Genomic DNA, 19,331 nt, shown 5'->3' with positions numbered 1-19,331 from the left:
ATGGTATCTTAAATTTGATAGTTTTATGCATGAGCATGGAAATACTAGGTGTCATTTAGACCTTTTGTGTTTATTTTAAGAGGTTGGATGATTGTAATTACATTATTTTGTACTTATCTATTGATGATATGCTTGTAGATGAGTCTAATATGAATCACGTCAAGGGATTCAAACAATATTTAGCACATCCATTTGATATGAAGGATTTGGGAATAGAAAAAAATCCTTTGTATGATAATTTGTAGTGATAGGAAGTACAAGAAATTGAAACTATCTTGGGCTTATTATATTGAGGTGTTGGAGCATTTTTTTATGGAGAATGCCAAAGATATCATCACACCTTTTCCTAGTGATATGAAGATGACTAGGGAGATGTATCCAAAGACATAGGAAGAGGATAAAATGTCCAAGGTACCTTATGCTTCAATTGTAGGAAGTTTAATGTATGCTATGGTATGCTCTAGGATAGATATTGCACATGCAGTAGGAGTCATTAGCAAGTATATTGAGCATTGTAATGTAGTCAAATGAATCCTCAAATATTTGAGAGGAACGTATAGTAAATGTTTACATTTTGGCAGGCTCTAGTACTGATTTGCAGGGCTATGTTAACTCTAATTTGGCATAGGATCTTGACACCAGGAAGAGTACTATAGGATATGTATTTATAGTTGGTTGAACAAAAGTGAGTTGGATTTCTTACTTGTAGAAGGTGAATGCTTGGTCCACTACAAAGACATATTTTTTTATTGCTATAGAGGTCACCAAAGGAGATGATATGGCTTCAATTATTTGTGTAAGAGTTGGGGTATCCACAAATAGACAATTATTTATTTATAGATAGCTAGAGTACCATTCATCTTTAAAATAATTATGTTCTACATTCAAAGACAAAACAAATAGAGTTGTGGTATCATTTCATTTAGTCATTTTTGGATGATGGATAATTAAAGCTAGAAAAATATAAATACAAATTATAATCCAACATATATGCTTACAAAGGTAGTGACAATGGAGAAGATAAATTTCTCTTCATCTTTAGTTGGTCTTCTAGACTAAACAAAATAAATGAACAATAGAGTCTAGGGTGGTTTTACATTCTAGTGGGAGCTATAGGTTTAGTAGTGCTATGATCAATCTCCCAGTAGGAGGTTATTATTGTGGAGTCTAATTAGTCTCCAACCTAATTAGACTTAGAGGTTAATTTTTCCCTACTTCATTCAATGTAATTTTTTCCTAGATTTGTCTATGATTGTTTGAGGACAACACCCCTTGCATGGTTTTGGGAAGAGTCTTACGTGTTCTCCTTGTCACGATACAGTGTGGGGTCAAGGGGAAAAGCCCCTATAGGTTTTCCAGGGGTAACACCCCTGCAAGCTCAAATAATAAGAATATTGGACTCAATATTTGGTGGATGTAGCCCAGGGATTGGGTGAACCAAGTTAAATATTTGTCTCTTGTGTTATCTTCTACGTGATTTACTATTTTTTGATATTGGTTATATTTTCATGTAATTTTTATTTATGTATCATTTATCTTAACATTCTCATCCTTAGACATTTTCATGATTTCCTTAAGGTTATTCATGTTGCTTACCCATAGGGTACATTCTTTCCCTTCAGTTGACAAGCCAATGACCATGTGAGTCAGGCATTTTGTTATTCTAATTGGCTTTGCCTCATCTAGCCATAAAAACTCCTCATGCACTTAGCTTAGTACATACCCAATCTATTCCTCATTATAGACTTTGGGCATGAACAACATATGGGTCAAACCCTTCAACTCCAAATGCTTGTACTCATCCTTTCACACTTTATTTTCACATAGTTTATCATAATATACCTTCCTAATCTCTTCATCACCCAATTCTACAATCTTATTATGAATAAAAGTTTGGATGTCTTCTATTAACATTATTCTTTGTGGTAATGACTATATGGCTCCAAAATTGTCTGTATTAGTTGTCTTCATGGAGCACAATTTGTATTCAAGTGTTGTCTCATCTTTAATGGTTACCACCACTAGATTTAGATTATTGTTTCCATTCTACTCACAAAATTTCACTTTATCTCTAAACCTTCAAGCATTTGATAGGATTTATGTTAAGACTTTCCATAAATCCACTAACTTTGTTAAACTTAGTGAATAAAAAATATCTTTGATCACTTCTGCACTAATTTCTTGTTGATAATACTTCACAATGGATTTCTCTTAAGCTCTTAGATTCTCCTCAAACAATTGTTTCAAAAAAGTAAGAAATCAAATGAATAACATCAACACATATTTATTCACTGAAAAGTGTACATACAACTATTTTATAATAAATGTTTTCAATAATAATTTTTTTATTGATGGTCGTCCATTTTATCTGATACTAATCTCATCCACTAACTACCTTCCTTTACACAAGTGGGCTTGTTCACCAATAACAATATATCCTCAAAATGATAAAGCAATAATATCTAGTACTCATTTATTCTCATGAAATAAATCCAGTGTAAGTTCTATTGCATCTAAAGTATGATGATATATAACTCATCCTATCCTTCCCATAAGGATAAATAAATGTAACTATTCCTTTTAGGTCCCTAAGAAAAACTTATTTTCTTAGTTTGATGATGATTTGTCTTGACTTGAGGTTTATAGGTTTACCTTTTTTTCTCATTGACTTCTTACTTCTTGATCCTAATCTTCTCCATGTCATTCCTGAGTTGCTCTTGATTTACTATTGTTTTCCCTTTTTTGGCTTGTTAGTATCTATAAAATCCATATTCATGACAAATAAAACATACCATTTATGTTGATCTCTATGGTCCTATGTTTCCTCTTGGATTCCTCAATATATAGTTCATCATCGTGTGTCCAAAGTGTCCACAAATGTTGCACATAGCTAGAATATTTCCTTCTATTCTCAATGCACTTATCGGTTGGTTTGGTATTCTTTTTGGTAAAAATCTTGATCTATAGTTTTCATCTTTATGTCCATAATGATTGCATGTATACCAATAACCTACAAATATTCCTTTTGATCATATATTGTTAGACCTTGATATGCACTCTTTTTCTTGATGTCCAAACTTATTGCAATTGTAACAATGTTTATTATAGGGTGTACCTCTTGGAACACCAACCTATTTGCTTTTATTAAAAAATTATATGTAACCAAGATTTCCATAGTTTTAACAAGTATTTTTTCTAAGTTTCGTACCATGTAAATTGACAAATTCCTCAGATTTTGAAATGGACCCTTAGTTACTGATTTAGATGATTCATTGTTTTGAATTTTTTGTTACTAGTATAACCAAGACTAGTTGTTCTCTAGATCTTCTTTGACTTTTCAATTGTTCATCATCTTTTTTCACGCTTCAATCAAACTTAGTGAGTCTCTGATTAATTTTTTTTCTCTTCTTTCAAATTATTATTTAATTTTTCAACTTCCTTTCTTAGTTTTTCATTTTTTATAAGCATCGACCTATTTTCTTAATTTATTCTACAAATATATTCATTTATTATTTTTTTCATGTTTTAAGTTGAGAACTATGTAATCTTTGTCTTATCTTATTTTTCTTATATTTCTCTTTTTGATTTCAAGGCTTTCATTTGCTTCCTTCATAGTCTTCATTCTTTCAAGTATTTCAGTCATCATTCAGGCTTGATTTTTAAGTTCCTTTTGAGCTTATGTTAGGGTTTCTTCCATATTTGTGTTCTTTTCCATTATATCTACAACTTTTGCATTAGCTTCTTTAGAATTTGTATTATTTTTTTATCGTTCTTCAAGTTTAAATAGCCTTATCTATCAGTGTTCTAACTATTCCCTCCTTTTTAAAAAAATTTCTTTAAACTTATTCTTTAGATCCTTAATTTGTGCAAGGGATTCATCTAGGAATTCTATCATTTTCTTTTCTCTCCTATAACTCTCCATATTCAAAGATCTAATCTCAATTTGGTAGGATTTCCCTCTAGAGAACTGATCACAAATACCACCTATTGATTGGAATGGCTAGGTACTAAGAGGGGGGATTCAGTCAGTATTAATGGATTTTTAATAATTCACACTTTTATTCATAAACAAACAACTTCATTTATGATTAATTGATATTATTCACTACATTACCAATATGTTGTAACTTAAAAAAAAGGCAAATAGTAGTAACACATAACAAGATTCACACACCCATAGCATAAATAGACCCTTGGCCAGGGGGAAAAACTATGCTAGGCATAGTACCCATAACTCTTCACTAAAGTAGAAAGAGGTTTCTAGTTAAGGCTACAATATGTTACCTTTTGAGTGACTTGTCTAGTTAGGAATGAGTGATAAAATCTAAAATGTACCTATAATATTATTAGGACTACTCTACTAAGAGGTTTGATTCTACTATACAATGTTCACCCTATTGAAGGATTTACAAAAAGGTCATATAATGATCTTAATCATCCTATTAGAGACTAATTGATAAACGGATGTTATAATGCCTTGTATAATCTATTAGGGTTCTTTACAAGAAAACAATTGACCTGTATGTGCTTCTTTCCAAACCCTATCAGATCTCTTATTGTCTTGATCTTTGTCTTCTATCTTTCTCTACTTCTTGGTTCACTTATCCAATTTATTAGTCCTCATAACAATCTCTCTCTCTCTTTCTTTATTTTTTCCTCTAATATATTTTTTTATCCTTGCTCATACTTCTTCCTCATTAATCTGTACAATCTTGACCTTAGATCATAGGGTTCCTTAGTCCTGATATTTCCATGAATTGTTATCCTTTTCTTATTTATGTCAATTGCAATATGATGTTCCCTTTGACCACTATTTGTTGACTTCTAATGGTTGACCTCCTTATTCTAATAACCATCTCAATACCCAATAACTCTTCCTTCTTGTCAATAGTTTCCTCTATATGCCAATAGTATAAAACTATTTACGTATAGGATTCTTTAATTTTCTATTTGACATCAATGAAAAATTTTATCACATACATTATCCTATTCCAATATTTTCCAACATCATGTATCCTTTTTGAAGGTTTCCATCAAGCTTTTCATTGTCTTTCTTGACATCACGGGTTTTTCTTCCTTGATTGTAAAAGCTCATATTCTAGAAACCTTTGAGTCATTTATTTCTTTTTCTCAATCTCATGTTTTGATTTTTGGTTTTTTTGTCCTATATTGAAGACATTTTCAATTCTTCTCATTTTGAGCTATCTTAGGCCTCAATTTGGCATTGTCTGTCAAACAATATTAAAGAATTAAGAGATCAACAAGTGTGATTTTTAGCCTAACTACATATATTTCTTCTTTAATTAAAAATGATGCTAAAGCGAGCTTTGTATTGGTCATTACATGACATTTTGGGTGTCACTTACATGTTTGCTAGAATTAAAACTCTAATGTCCATATTTGAAAGGAAATATGTGAATTTAATTTAAGATTATAATATGTGGTGGGCTTGATAAGTATCATTACATGTTTTATATTTATAGGTTAAAAGTGTGTAAATAAACATGAGAAATTCATTTTAAAATAAAATATTTTTTTAAACATATATTTATGAGAGTGGGATTTTTGAGTTCACTTACAATGTATAAGTGTATCTTTATTTGTTTACCTACAATCACATTATAGAAACTCATCCTTAATTTAAAGAATTATAAAAGGGAATTTAGAAGTCATTATATGTTCTAAATGTCTAGAAAAGGTTATTATAAAACCCATATTACCTATAGGTGGTATTTTTGGAGGCTATTGCATGGAAAAGACATCATGTTTTGCATGCAAACTCATAATAAAATCTTGTTATAACTTTTGGGGCTCTTTATTAAAATATAAAGGATTTGTTTTTAATATGTAAATGACATTATAAAACCCATCTATACACTAAATAATTCCTAGAAATATGCAATATCAAATTTAAATTTTGTTACTGTTGGATTATGCATTATTTTGATAGGTAATGTGAGCCAAAAAACTTGTCCATGGTTGTAGGTGTCTTAATGTGTTATTTAAATTGTATAGTAGCTTTATAAAATCCCACTATGACTTATTATGGTGTTTTTGGAGGCTATGCCATGTTTCCAATACTTATGGAATGTGTATAATGACTTTCCAAAAGCCCATTTAACTAGGAGATTCCTCATTTATATATGTAATGACTTTCTAAAAGTATGTTATTAGTTTATAAATTTAAAAAATTGAATTTTTATTCATGTAATCCATTGTCAAAATCCTATCACCATTTATACGAGGGCATTTCATATGCAAATTCACTCATATAAATGTTATTTCATTCCCAACGCTTGTGTTTCAGTGAGAGCTCATTTAGGAAAATTTTGTATGCAAATGATTTTCCAAAACCTATCTTAGACCTTCATTTTGTATTTTGAAGTTTCCTTTGAAGCCCAGAAGACCATTCTTGGGTATTTTCAACTATAAAAAACTCATTAAATACATATTTTTGAAGTTTGAAATCTCGTATTGGGCATTTTTAGCTTAAAACAACACCATCTAGAGAAAAAATATTATTGCAAAGCCTGTCTAAGGCATCCATTAACATAAAATGGGTTATTGAAGAAGCAAATATTGATTCAAGTTTCCAGCAAATTATTAGAAGATTGTCCAAGGTAAAATAAATTTAATTTGAAACTTTCTCTCCTTATTAAAAAAAACATTTCTCTCAATATGCATCACTTTTGAGTTCTTATGCATTTTGGCTTGCATTGTCAACCAAAATATTTGTATTACATGGTTGAACTAGTCACAAAGGAGCTATTGTCAAGAAAATTTATTACCACACTCAACTATTTGTCTTAAATCCATGCAAGATTGAGTCTTGTTGAGAAGTTTTATTTAAACTCTTTCATCTATATATCTACAAATTGGAGATCTTTCGTAGATCCAAAGTTATCAATATTTGAGAGATTTGTATTTAGAGATTCGTATTAGTTGAATGAAAGCATTATTTTTAAAAAAATTACAAGTACTTCCCCTCATGTTGAAATTTTGTGTTACATCTAATGATCTTCTCCAAATCTTAATGAGTAATCGCCAAAAAATCATATGCAATTAGGATTAAAAATCTCTTCCATAAACTTGTTTTGCATAAAAAGAGCAATATTTTTTACACATTATGTAATGTGAGCTAAAATCCCACCTCTAAGTATTTTACATGCACTTTTGATTATCTTTTCAAGGTTGTAAATGGACTTTTCAAACCCATTTGTGGGCAACAAGAACTTTCTATAATGGATTATAATGAGACCTTATAAAAACCACACATGTAAGAAAGAAATATTCATGTTCTCGTGGAAGGAGATGAAAAATGGAAATACAACATAGAAATATTTTAACATTGATTCCAAGTAGATCATTTGTTGATGTCATTAGTACAGAAGAATCAAGGATGTATATTCATATTCTAGTTTGAGATGTTTTACCAAACCAAAACACATCAATTATTGAGCATCGTGTAGTAGCATACAGATCATATAAAGGGTGATGTAGTAGGAGTTGTTTCTTGTCAAGTACTTTCTCATTTTCCCATGAATTTTATAAATATGTGTAGCTTTATTGAAAAATTAGATGTAGTTGGGTAACAAGTTGTAATTGCATGTAATAGTATCACATGGAAAGTTGTAATATGTGATTAGATTACAAGGGCATTAGGTGTTTTAGTATTGAATTTGTCAAAGTTAGTTAGGGAATAGGGAAAATTTTGATGGGTTTCTCCCAGATTTCTCTCTCATCCTCTCACTTATAAATAGAGGAGGGTTTTCATTATAATTTCATCATTTGGTAATAAAAATAAAATTATATCAGTTTGTATATACACTTGATGGAGGATCATCCTAGGCTTGCTTGCAATCTTGCATATTAGAGGCATTTTGGATAGAATTTGTGGACTCGATCACCATACAATGGTGCTCAGTCACTGATGGCTATAATTTTTTCCAAGGAGCTTGGTCATTGAAGGGAACTCGGTCATTGTTGGAGCTCAACATCTTCTTTGTGCTTAGCACATATTGGTTTCTTGGTATGTATTAGTTTCTTGGCATGTATTAGTTGCTCAACATGTGTTGGTTGCTCGATAATCACTACACTTGGGATGCATTGGGAGCTTGGCAATGCTTGTAGTTTGGTTGATGCTCGTCTTGGTTTCTTTGACACTCAGTTTGGTCTTGGTTCCTCTAGGTCTCGAGTTTTCTATGAGCTGACTTTTGGCATTTAATTAATGTTGTATCCAACTTTGAGTATTTAATTTGTGTTGTAGAAAAAAATAGGTATTTAATTTGTGATGTAGCTGACTTGTGGCTCAACATAATGTAAGGGTTTTAATTTAATTTTGAATGAACTGGACCGACTTGTGGCTTAGTTTGGTATAAATAGGGGGTCTTGTGGAGTCTTTAGGCATTATGATCATTCTTAGAGAAGAGGATGCAAACTTTGAAGGGCTAGTAGTGGCAACTTCAAAACTAGGAGGTTGCTAGATTGTGAGCATAATTTAAGATTTCCTTGAAGGTGTTCTTCTAGAGTGTAGATCTGGACTAGTTAGGAGTAATTTTTAAGTTTGATCTTGTTGGATCTTGCAGAACTATTTTGTAATTGTTGTTGTATTTAGCCCTAACTAGGAAGGCCTTATAGTCAGGTATATTGCATGTAGTTAGTTATTTTATGATAAAGAGTTGTGATTTGGTATCATATCTTGCATTATTGTTGTGTTATTCGTGTGTTTCTATTGTGTGGTTATTTTTTGGGGGCTAGGAAATCTCCATTGGGGATTATCCTACCTTGTACTACATTAGGTGGTATTAGAGTGAAGGTTTTCCTGAGCGTGTAGGTAGATCACCAAAGTTGAAGTAGTTTGCGCTAGGAGTTGGGTGAAGGCTAGAAGAGAAAGTTGATCTAGTGGAGTTGATTGATCTTCTAGATTTGTGGATCTATTCCTTAAGGTTTACAAAAATCTTAGAAGATTCCTCCAAGAAGATTGGACCCTAGGATAATTGATGGTCTTAGTGATGTTGTAGAAGAAAGGATCTCAGAGAAGGCCAAAGCTTATTTTAGATCTGAAATGAAGGAGGTTAAAGCTAGTCTTAGATCTAAGGTGGTGTTGATGAAGAGTGACACTATTATTGAAATTGTGAGTGATTTAGGTGGTGTGCCTAGGCATGTGGGTACTAAAGATGGTTATGGGGAAGTTGCTAAGGACTTTGAAATTGCTCAACCCACTAGTGATGACAAAACTAATTATGTGGATAGACCTATTGGAACTAGGTTTGGTCAGTATACTAGACCTAGATCTCAGTTGAAGTTGAAGCATAAGATGGAGTTTTCTAATTTCTCTAGTGCTTTGACTCTTGAAGACCTAATTGATTGAGTTGATGAATTGAAAGACTACTTTGAGCTTAAAGATATTGAGGATCTACTCAGAGTGAGGTTGGCATAGACTAAGTTGAAAGGGCATGCTTCTCATTGGTAGAAAGAATTACAAATAGACAAAGAAGAAGAAGGTGAAATGAAGATCACTAGATGGAGGTTGATGGTAACTAAATTAAAGGCTAAGTTCATTCCTTCTAATTATGAACTTGAGTTGTTTAAAAAAATTTAGAATCTGAAACATAAGGACATGACTGTGAAAGATTATAATGAGGAGTTCTACAAGTTGACTATTTGGTTTGGGCATAGAAAATTGTCAAAGGAAAAGGTAGCTCAGTACATTAATGGTTTGAGATTCAATATTCGGGATGAGATTGGTATTCTAAATATCTCCTCAGTTTAGGATGCTTACCAATATGTCCTAGAGGCAAAAGATAAGTTTAAGAGGAAAAATCAAGGTAATGCTAGAGGGAAGGAGAAGTGGGATAGCTCAATAAAAGCTAGACTGAGTGCATGAGGTGAACCAAAACCTATTGATCAGTAGAAGAGGATAGGTGAAGGTGAGTTTAGAGGTAATTATTTTAGATGTGGTGAAGAAGTGCATAGATCATTCAAATGTACTCATGGTAGGAAATTTTTTTGTTGTGAATAAGGTTGAAATCCAAGATAGTCAACCTAAGCATGGAGAGAGTTTACTAGCTTGATGAGTACTAGTTGGTTAGAGGATACTAGATTCTTGTTAAAGAACTAATTTTTTCAGGACTCGTTGTAAGTTTGGTGGTAAATTCTTGTTGTCATGATTTTAGTTCTCCTATATTTTTCAAACTTCTAGGACTAGAGTTGAGTCAATATGATGTCATGTATGTGTCTAGATTACCCTTAACAAACTTCTACTCTAATCTATCCCTTTGTGTGCACCTAGGTGGGCATTCAAAAGAAATATAATGCACTCATTCATATTAGGTGATTAGTAGAGGGAGGATAAGTCTATACATTTTGTAGATGAGAGAGAATTTGTTCTAAAACCCTAATACTTTGATCAAGTGTTCATTATGAAGATAGGATACATTCAAAAAGAAGATCACACTTATATCCAGAGCAAAAGACAGTAAAGGACATTGATATCAATGCCAAAGGATATGATACAAGTCATGGAAACAAGTTAGAAGAAAGAGCATTCAAATTAGATGCAGAGGAAGAGATCAAATATCCAACAATGGAAAACACCCTAGTCAAAGGTGGCAAGAGTGAAGATGGAAACCAAATCAATGACATAGAATGCAACAGGATCTCCACATCACTATTTGAAAGGCCAATTTCCCTTAGAGATGGATTCCTAACTATCAAATGGGGATCAAATTGACAGATGGTGTTTTAAGATGGAATTATAAGTGCCTTAATTATTTAAGTTGCGAAGATGCTAGAGCTAATCATAGTAGTTAAGACACCATCACAAGGAGTTAAGGTTGACATCTGGTTAAGGTGGTGAAGTAGTGAAAGTTCTTCATCACATCATCATAGGTAGTTAAGAGCAACCTAATGTTAGTGTTGTGATGGATTGAAAGCATGCATTTGTGGCTTTGCAAGGTTAAGGAGTTAAGGTTTTAGGTTGTGAAGTTTTGATGAATGGTAGCAGTCAATTTCACATGATTATTGCAACATCACAGAGTTTCAATAGCAATTAAATTCCTTGGTCATGAAGTTGTGAAATAGGATAGCAGTCTTTTATGCAGTCATCACAGTGTTGCAAGGTGTTAATTTTAACTCTCAAAGAAGGTTGCAAAGTTGTGAAAAGGAGATAGCCATGATCACATCCTCACAAGGTTAAAGTTGTGGTTAAAATTTAGGGATGCAAGGTTGTGGTGGAGTGAAATAGTTAACTCTAAATGGTTATCGCATTGTCATAGGTTAAAAGTAATTCAATACATTTCAAGCTGTGAAGTAGTGATAAAGAGAAAAAACAACAAAAGTTAATAGATAGCATCATTGCATGGTTAAGTCATGAGAAAATATTTTAAGTTGTCAAGCTTTAAATAGTAACTCTAATCATCAACACATCCTAACCATCCAACAACGATTAGATCAATGACTAATAAATTTAGGATCTAAATATCAAAGGATAAAAAGTTTTGGAGAAAATCCCTAGAATAATGACCCATGTCCACACTCAAATCCATTTCGAGCCTCAAAAAGAAATGCATCAAAATAATTTATACAGATGGGATGCTCAGTTTGGTTGGAGTTTCTGACTATTATAAAGGATCTTTACTTTGTGGAAGCTATTGATCAAAAGAAGATCAATGCCTATCACTTTCTCTCTTTTTAAAGATGCATGAAGAATAACCAAAGAGATAATGCAAGCATTGGAAATGTGTGCACAGATGGACCCAGGAAGGACATCATAAAGGAAAAAATAAGGAGAATTGCTAGATTTTAATCATGATCATTGATTTAAGATTGACGGCCAAAATTCAAACTTTTTGTGACTATTGAGATCCAAATTACATGGATTTGGCATTAGTAGTAGAATATGAAGGAAATGATGATTTTCACAGGGTTTCTAAAGTTGCATGAAGATAAATGGTCACCAAGTGTTCTTAGAGGTGCCATGGAATTAGGATCATTGCTAGGAAAGATGCCACTCATCCATACTATGTTACAAATTAGATATTTTCGTGTTTTATTCATATTTTCTTTTTATTGTGTGACTATTGCACCACCAGAATTGAGGAATGATAGAAAACTATAAATGTATTTTCTTCTGATAATGAGAAGGTTGGCAAACTTGATAGTGGAGAGTTGGTAATTCCATTTACCTTGATTTGGCTTTCACATTTGTTGTTCCAGTTATAGGTTAGATTAAGTTTGCATTGAGGGCTAAAAGACAATTACATTTGGTACTATGCTTTTCTCTTGGATTCCATTCCATTATGGTGATTGCAACATAGGTAATTCCATTTATCTTCCATGTGTGATTCTTTTTCTACACCTCCCTATTGTATCTGCATCATTAGAATCACTAGTCATGGTTGTAGAAGCTAAAATAGTTGCTAATTAGAAGTTAGATGCTAGAGCTTAAGATAACTTATAACAACATTCCGTTGGGTTTGTAAGTTATCCAAATCCAATTTCTCTTGAATTATTTGTGTCTACAAACGATTTGGTTAGTATCCTCTTCTACTTTTAGGTCAAGAGCTTAATCCTTTAAAATCATGATCAAATAAACACATCAATTCATCATATATCATTTCAAACTAAAGGGAGTTGTACCTTGTAATTTAGAGGGTAGTGATATAACACATATACTGACCCATTTTTTGGTGACATCCTTTTGTTTCTCCAAAACATTGGGCATTAAAAGAATAAGGTTAGAAAATCTAATAGGAGAACAAACTATTAACCAACAAGTCTGTAATGTGATTGTGGATGGTGGTAGTACTAGTAACCTTTTTGTTGAGGAGATGGTTTAGAAACTTGGTTTAAAGAGAGTGAGACATGCTTATCCTTATAGGATCAATTGGTTGCAAGGTCAACATGCTTTATAGGTAAGGAAGAAATGCCTTGTTGATGTCTAGATTGGGTAGTATAAGGATCAAGTGTTGTATGTTATTGTGGACATGAAAAATTTTCATGTGTTGCTTGGTAGACCTTGGTAGTATATTTTAGTGTTGTGCATGATTATGTCAAGAATGTATTTACTATTGTGAATGGTGGAAGGAAGCATTCCCTAATTCCTTTGTAGAATGACAAGCTTAGTAGGAGAAGCCTGAGTATTAGTAGTTAAGTTGAAGGATTTTGAAAGGCTTAGATATCAACATGGAAAATAGACTTGTAGCACACCTAGAATGGATGTGAGGAAGAAAAAGAAGAGAAAAGGATGTAGAGTGAAAAATTTGAGGACTTGGAGGACATGTATGTGGAGAACCAATTTGGGATTTATATGTTGAATCATAGGAGATGTTCTTCTAGCTACTAAGAACATCTTTTCAAACCTAGGGTGTTTGATGCAGGAGAATCCTACGCTTGCTTGCAATCTTACATTTTGGAGGCATTTTAGATAGGATTTGTGGACTCGGTCACTGATGGATATAGTTTTGGCCAAGGAGCTCAGTTGTTGAAGGGTGCTTGATCATTGTTGGAGCTATACATCTTCTATTTTCTTAGCATGAATTGGTTTCTTGGCATGTGTTGGTTGCTTGGCATGTGTTGGTTTATCAGCAATCACTATGCTCCAAATGCACTAGGATCTTAGAAATTCTTGTGGTTTGGCTGATGCTCAGCTTGGTTTCTCTGACATTCAGTCTAGTCTTGGTTCCTGTAGGTGTCAAGTTGTCTGTGAACTGGCTTTTGGAATTTAATTCATGTTGTAGTTGACTTTGGGTATTTAATTCATGTTGTATCTAACTTTGGGTATTTAATTTTTGTTTTAGCTAACTTTTGGATTAACATATATTTAATGTAAGGGTTTTAATATAATTTGTAATGAAATGGGATAATTTGTGGCTTGGTTGGGTATAAATAGGGGATCTTGTGGAGTCTTTAGGCATTATGATCCATCTTGGAGAAGAGGATGCAAACTTTGAAGGGCTAGTAGTTGTGGCTTGAAAAATAGGAGGTTGCTTGGTGGGCTTTGAGCACAAGTTAAGATTTCCTTGGAGATTTTCTTCTAAAGTGCAAATCTAGACTAGCTAGGAGTAGTGTCTAAGTCAGATCTTGTTGGATCTTAAAGAACAATTTTGTAATTGTTGTTGTATTTGGCCCTAAATAGAAGGCCTTATAGTAAGGCATATTGCATTTAATTAGTTATTTAATAATAAAGAGTTGTGATTTGGTATCAGATCTTGCATTTTTGTTGTGTTGTTCTTGTATTGGGGGCTAGGACATCTCCTTTGGGGATTCTCCTGCCTTGTACTACATCAACATTCCAAGACTTTGAGCCTAGATTTAGATTTCAATTGCTTTTGATAAAAGAAGTAGGTTATTATAAACTTTGTTCTAATCCAAAGTACTATGTGAATACATTTTCTTGAGTATATTGTGATTTTTGTTTTAGATTAAGGTAAAAATAGGTTTTAAAGGGACCCAAAACCCTTTAACAAAAATAAAAGATTACCATTAAGAACCAACCAGGTTTTATAAGGACCTAAACCCTAACACAAAAAAGCCAAGTTTTTCAAGGACCTAAAATCAGAAGTTTAAACCAGACACACCCAAGTTTTGCAAGGACCTAGAACCTAAAGTTTTAACAGAAAGTTGGAAAACAAAAAATAGGACCAACATCAGCACCTGGACTAGCAATCATCACACCAGTGACCACAAACAACACCTACAATGGTTCCTTGATTCTCTTCTCCACCTCTTTACTAGCTTCAATTGTAGCCTAGATAATATCAATCATAGTAGAAATAGGAACCTCAAGAGAATCAGCAATCTTTTTTTTTCATACTCTACCTCATTCTCTTACTTGTCCCTCTTGGACTCCTCACCATAGCAGTGTCTAGAAACATGATCTCCTCATTACTTTTCTTGCCTAGAATGGTTGTCACAACACACAAACTAGAAGTGACCTACTCCATTCTCTATCTACTTTCCTTAATAAGTTGATGGAGTTCCAGCTCATAATCCTTTAGTTTGTCAAGGATGTTACCAACAAGATTCTCTAGGTAGGCCCTCATAACATGTTTATGATCCAGCTCTTTCTGAATGACTCCAACTTTTTTCTTGAGCACCATGATTGCATTGTATAGCAACGAATCTACCTATAGAGAAGCCTTCACTTTAAGTTTGGTAGTATGAAGAAAAGAGAGCTTTGCATTTTGAGTCTCATCCATGTTACCTTCTTCAATCCTAATCATAGTGTCAATGGTAGTGTTATTGACCTAGATGTTAGTGTTAGTATCATGCTTCTCCTTTAACTCCTCTTCCTTCTCCTTACTTGGGCTATGCTCTTTCATAACAAGGAAATTACCCTCATTGTTCTTTTTTGTGTCAATGTCCATTTTCTCCTCATTGGATTTGGTATTAGGAGGAGAAGAAAGAAAATTTTCTTTCCCCTCATCATCCTTTAAAGCTTCAGAACCAACTTTTGTTTCTTTGTTCAATAGAGATTTGAATTCAATTTTGTAGACTTTGAGCTACCTATTGTATTCAAAGATCTAATTCAATCCAGGTTCTTGAAGGCATTGTGATTTTGAAAGAAGGGTTATTATAATCAATATTGCCTACAATTAGTTAGATTTGAAGACTTTGGGCTTTGGTTGTAAGTTTTTTTTATTATGTTCAAGAGTATTTGATAAGATACTTTGTGCCTTGCTAGTTATTATGCTTGAATCCTAATTTTAGATAATCATGGGAGACTTCGGGTTCCTATACTTATTCCACAAAATAAAAAAGTAGTGTTATCTTTGGAGTTGTCCTTACATCAATCCCCAAGCCACCAATATTATCATAGTAATAGGACCTTTTTGTTAATTTTGAAAGTTGTAGGCACTAGCAAATCATTTCTAAAAAAGAGGAAGTGATTAAGAGAACCATTGTTTTTGTAATTTCTAGTTAATTTTCTGTTGGAGCCACCTATGATAAGAAGGGAGCCTCCTTTATTGTTGAAATGAGAGAGAAACTCATGAGATATTACCTAAAGTAATAATTTTGTAAGTTGTGGTCAAAAACTTACAAAACAATTATCTAACAATAGGCATATCTTACTATGCTTGAGTCAATAGTCTCAACAACATACATCCACACATTAAAGGTGGTCTCAACACAATACATGGTAAATAAATAAATAATGCAATGGAAATGGATATAAATACAAGCCATAAAATAATTAAGGTTTTATCTTCACAGCTTGTAAATTGAGGGGCCATCAATTATTTTAGCCAAAAGTACAAGTCTCTCAAGATCTTGCCATAGTAGGCATACTTCTCAATACTAGGAATATGGTTTTTAACCCCATACATAAAATTCTTATGGGTCAAGTATCAAAGAAACAATCTCAAATCTTCTCACAAAAAAATCATATACTAATTATACTATTCTACAAAATAAAATCACATCAAAATCATAAATTTTTAACTTCTTCGTTGTGGACCAAATACTAGTCAAAAACCAAAACTACCATTGAAGGCCATTGAAAAATCTCCCAAAAATCAAATTTTGAAAATTGTAAAACTAAAGATACCCTTTGGACTTATAACTTCCCAACAATACAAAAGCACACTCAAAATACATTTTCAACCATTTATGATAACTTGGATAGCTTAATAATTTTAGTTGACATGTTCACATTTAAATCAAATTTCCAATATCATATGTCCAATCCAATAAAATACATGAGAGTGATACTAATTATCATCCAAGAGCTAAACACAATTAAAAAAATCCAAGAAATAAAGGATTGAGAGAGAAATAAGAGTCCCTACCTCACCAAAGGTGAAAAATGCTTAAATAGGCAAATAAAAGCAAAAACCCTATGAAACTAAATGAAATATTCATCAATGTAGAACAATTCCAAATGTCGTTTCAATGAACCTTCATCTGAGAAATTTCTCCCAAAAAGAAAAAATTAAATTATCTTCAAGAGGGTTTGAGCAAAAATTTGAATTCTAAAATGTATGAGTTGAAAAATAAATTATATTTCCACGTATAAAGTCACTTTTTCTCAAAAAAAATGAAAAAGAGTAAAATAAAAAGACACTAACATAATAAATAAAAAGAAAATTTAAAAATTCCAACCTAAATTGGTTAATTTAAACCAATTCATTTTAATTATAATGCCAACATGGAAAAAGATATCAAAAACTAGTTAAATAACCAATTACCAAGAAACTCAACAATGAAATGTATCTCAATTGCAATAATGTAGTTACTCTAATGCATGATTGGATACTAGTTGAACACAATTATTCAAGAAAACATGGATTTTATTGACGTGATAAATGCAAGTTTAATATATCAATTATAGACACATCAACCATATAGGGATGATATTGGCTAAAATCATGAATAATTGTTGTAACTATCTCTTGTGCCAATATCAGAGATAAGACATGCTCAAACTTGTGGAACTAGGTAGAGTTGATGTCTAATATGTAATCACCAAAACATGCACACATGAAGTGTAGCTTCTCACAATATAAATAGTAGAAGCACATATATATAATGAGCCAGAGTGTACCCGGTGAAAGGACATTTTTTGGTGTAACTATTCATTTGTATTTGAATGTAATGAAACTATTCATTTCATATTTAATTCTCAGTGTGCATCACAAATAAATATTTCATTCAAACTAAAGAATTAAATGTTATTTATGAAAATTAAGAGCATATATCAATCAAACTCTTAAATTAGGTAATAATTAATAGAATAAGGCACAATATTGCAATATACATTAGCACATACATCAATGAGTCAATATGAACATCAAGATAGCATAATCAAGAATTCTCAAATGCAAAATATTAAATATCATTATATAACAATAAATCACATCATAGTAGGGCCATTGATGTAAATATCCAAGATGATGAAGAAGGAAGCTCCTAAGTTCTCAAGAGGAAAACACTAGTATGGTGTGGAAGGATGAAGCTCTATCTCAGATGTACGGGAGAACAATATTAAAACTATGTGATCACACAATATGTAACTCTTGTAGGAACTCTCCATGAAAATTAGTTGAGGTTACAACAAGGATATACAACTATAATGGATGCAATTACAAGAACTCTTTCAGATGCAAAATACATTTATGTCAAAGACGCAACCTTTAACATGTGGGAGAAATTGAAGATAGTCTAAGTAGGAGGTGTGTATATGATCATCATTGAAAAAATAATGTTATCTACCATCTATGAATTAATGATATCAGTAGTAAAAAGAGAATACTATAAATATAGGCATCTCACAATGCTATAATAAGGTCACAAGATAGGAATAGGCATGATAGAAATAAGATTCTACCTTTGATCAAAATAAAAAATAAAAAATAAAATCACATGAGGCACTACTTCCTCCCCCTAGGCATAGGCTTACTCCTAGAAGCCTGCAAAAAGATACAAGTATAAGTCTCTCAACCATGAAGAATTCTCCCAAGTAATTTAAGTCTCATCGCATGGGTCCTATCAGACTCTCACATTTTTTATGTCTCAACCCTTAAGAGGTATTATTGTAATCACCTAAAAATGGTCATCTAGACTATTATCCCCCTTTTCAACATTTTGGCTAAATTAATTTAATCATTTACCTAGACCAAATTGCTAATAATCAATTTATTTGATTATAACCTATAGTTTGACTATGTTATCCTAAGTTCATTATTTGATTAAAAGAACATGTCCCCTTTTAATTAAATAAAACACCCCATTCTTCTAACCCACTTAAAGTGCACACATAAAGTCCTTTTTCTATTTTACAATTAAAAGAAAAGGCTTGTGAGACTTTTGTCTTATGTGATAAGTCAACTTATATTCTATTGGTTGACTTGTGTGTGCACATGGATCACTCCTCTTTTCTAATTCCACCGTTGATCATCCACCATCTTCATCTTGATCTCTACCATCTGTACGACTTTAAAAGGGAGAGAGCTTTCCCCCTAAAAGGATCCATCCTCATTTTGAATATTGTTATGCTGCAGGTTTTCTAACAGGTTTCTTTGGAGCTTTTTGGAGAACTTCTATTTCTTGTCTACATTCTTTCATACCATAGCATTTTAGCCTAGATTCATGTTGCATGTTAGTTTAGCTTCTATTTTGCAATAATCTATCTCACATAGCTTAATATTTGGATTGTAACACTCTCATCCATGCTTAGAATAGCTGCACTTTTCATATTCATTCTAATTTAATCTTTAGTTGCATTGCATTCTTGAGGGACTCCTTGAGACATTTGCATTCTTGCATCTTGTCTTTGGAACCTCCCATTGCATGGTTTACTAGCAAGAAGAGTATCTCTAAGGCTCATCTGA

Source organism: Cupressus sempervirens, chromosome 3, assembly GCF_028749045.1.
Source record: "Cupressus sempervirens isolate cs-2001-9-10 chromosome 3, ASM2874904v1, whole genome shotgun sequence".
Lineage (NCBI taxonomy): Eukaryota > Viridiplantae > Streptophyta > Pinopsida > Cupressales > Cupressaceae > Cupressus > Cupressus sempervirens.
This window is presented reverse-complemented; position numbering follows the sequence as displayed.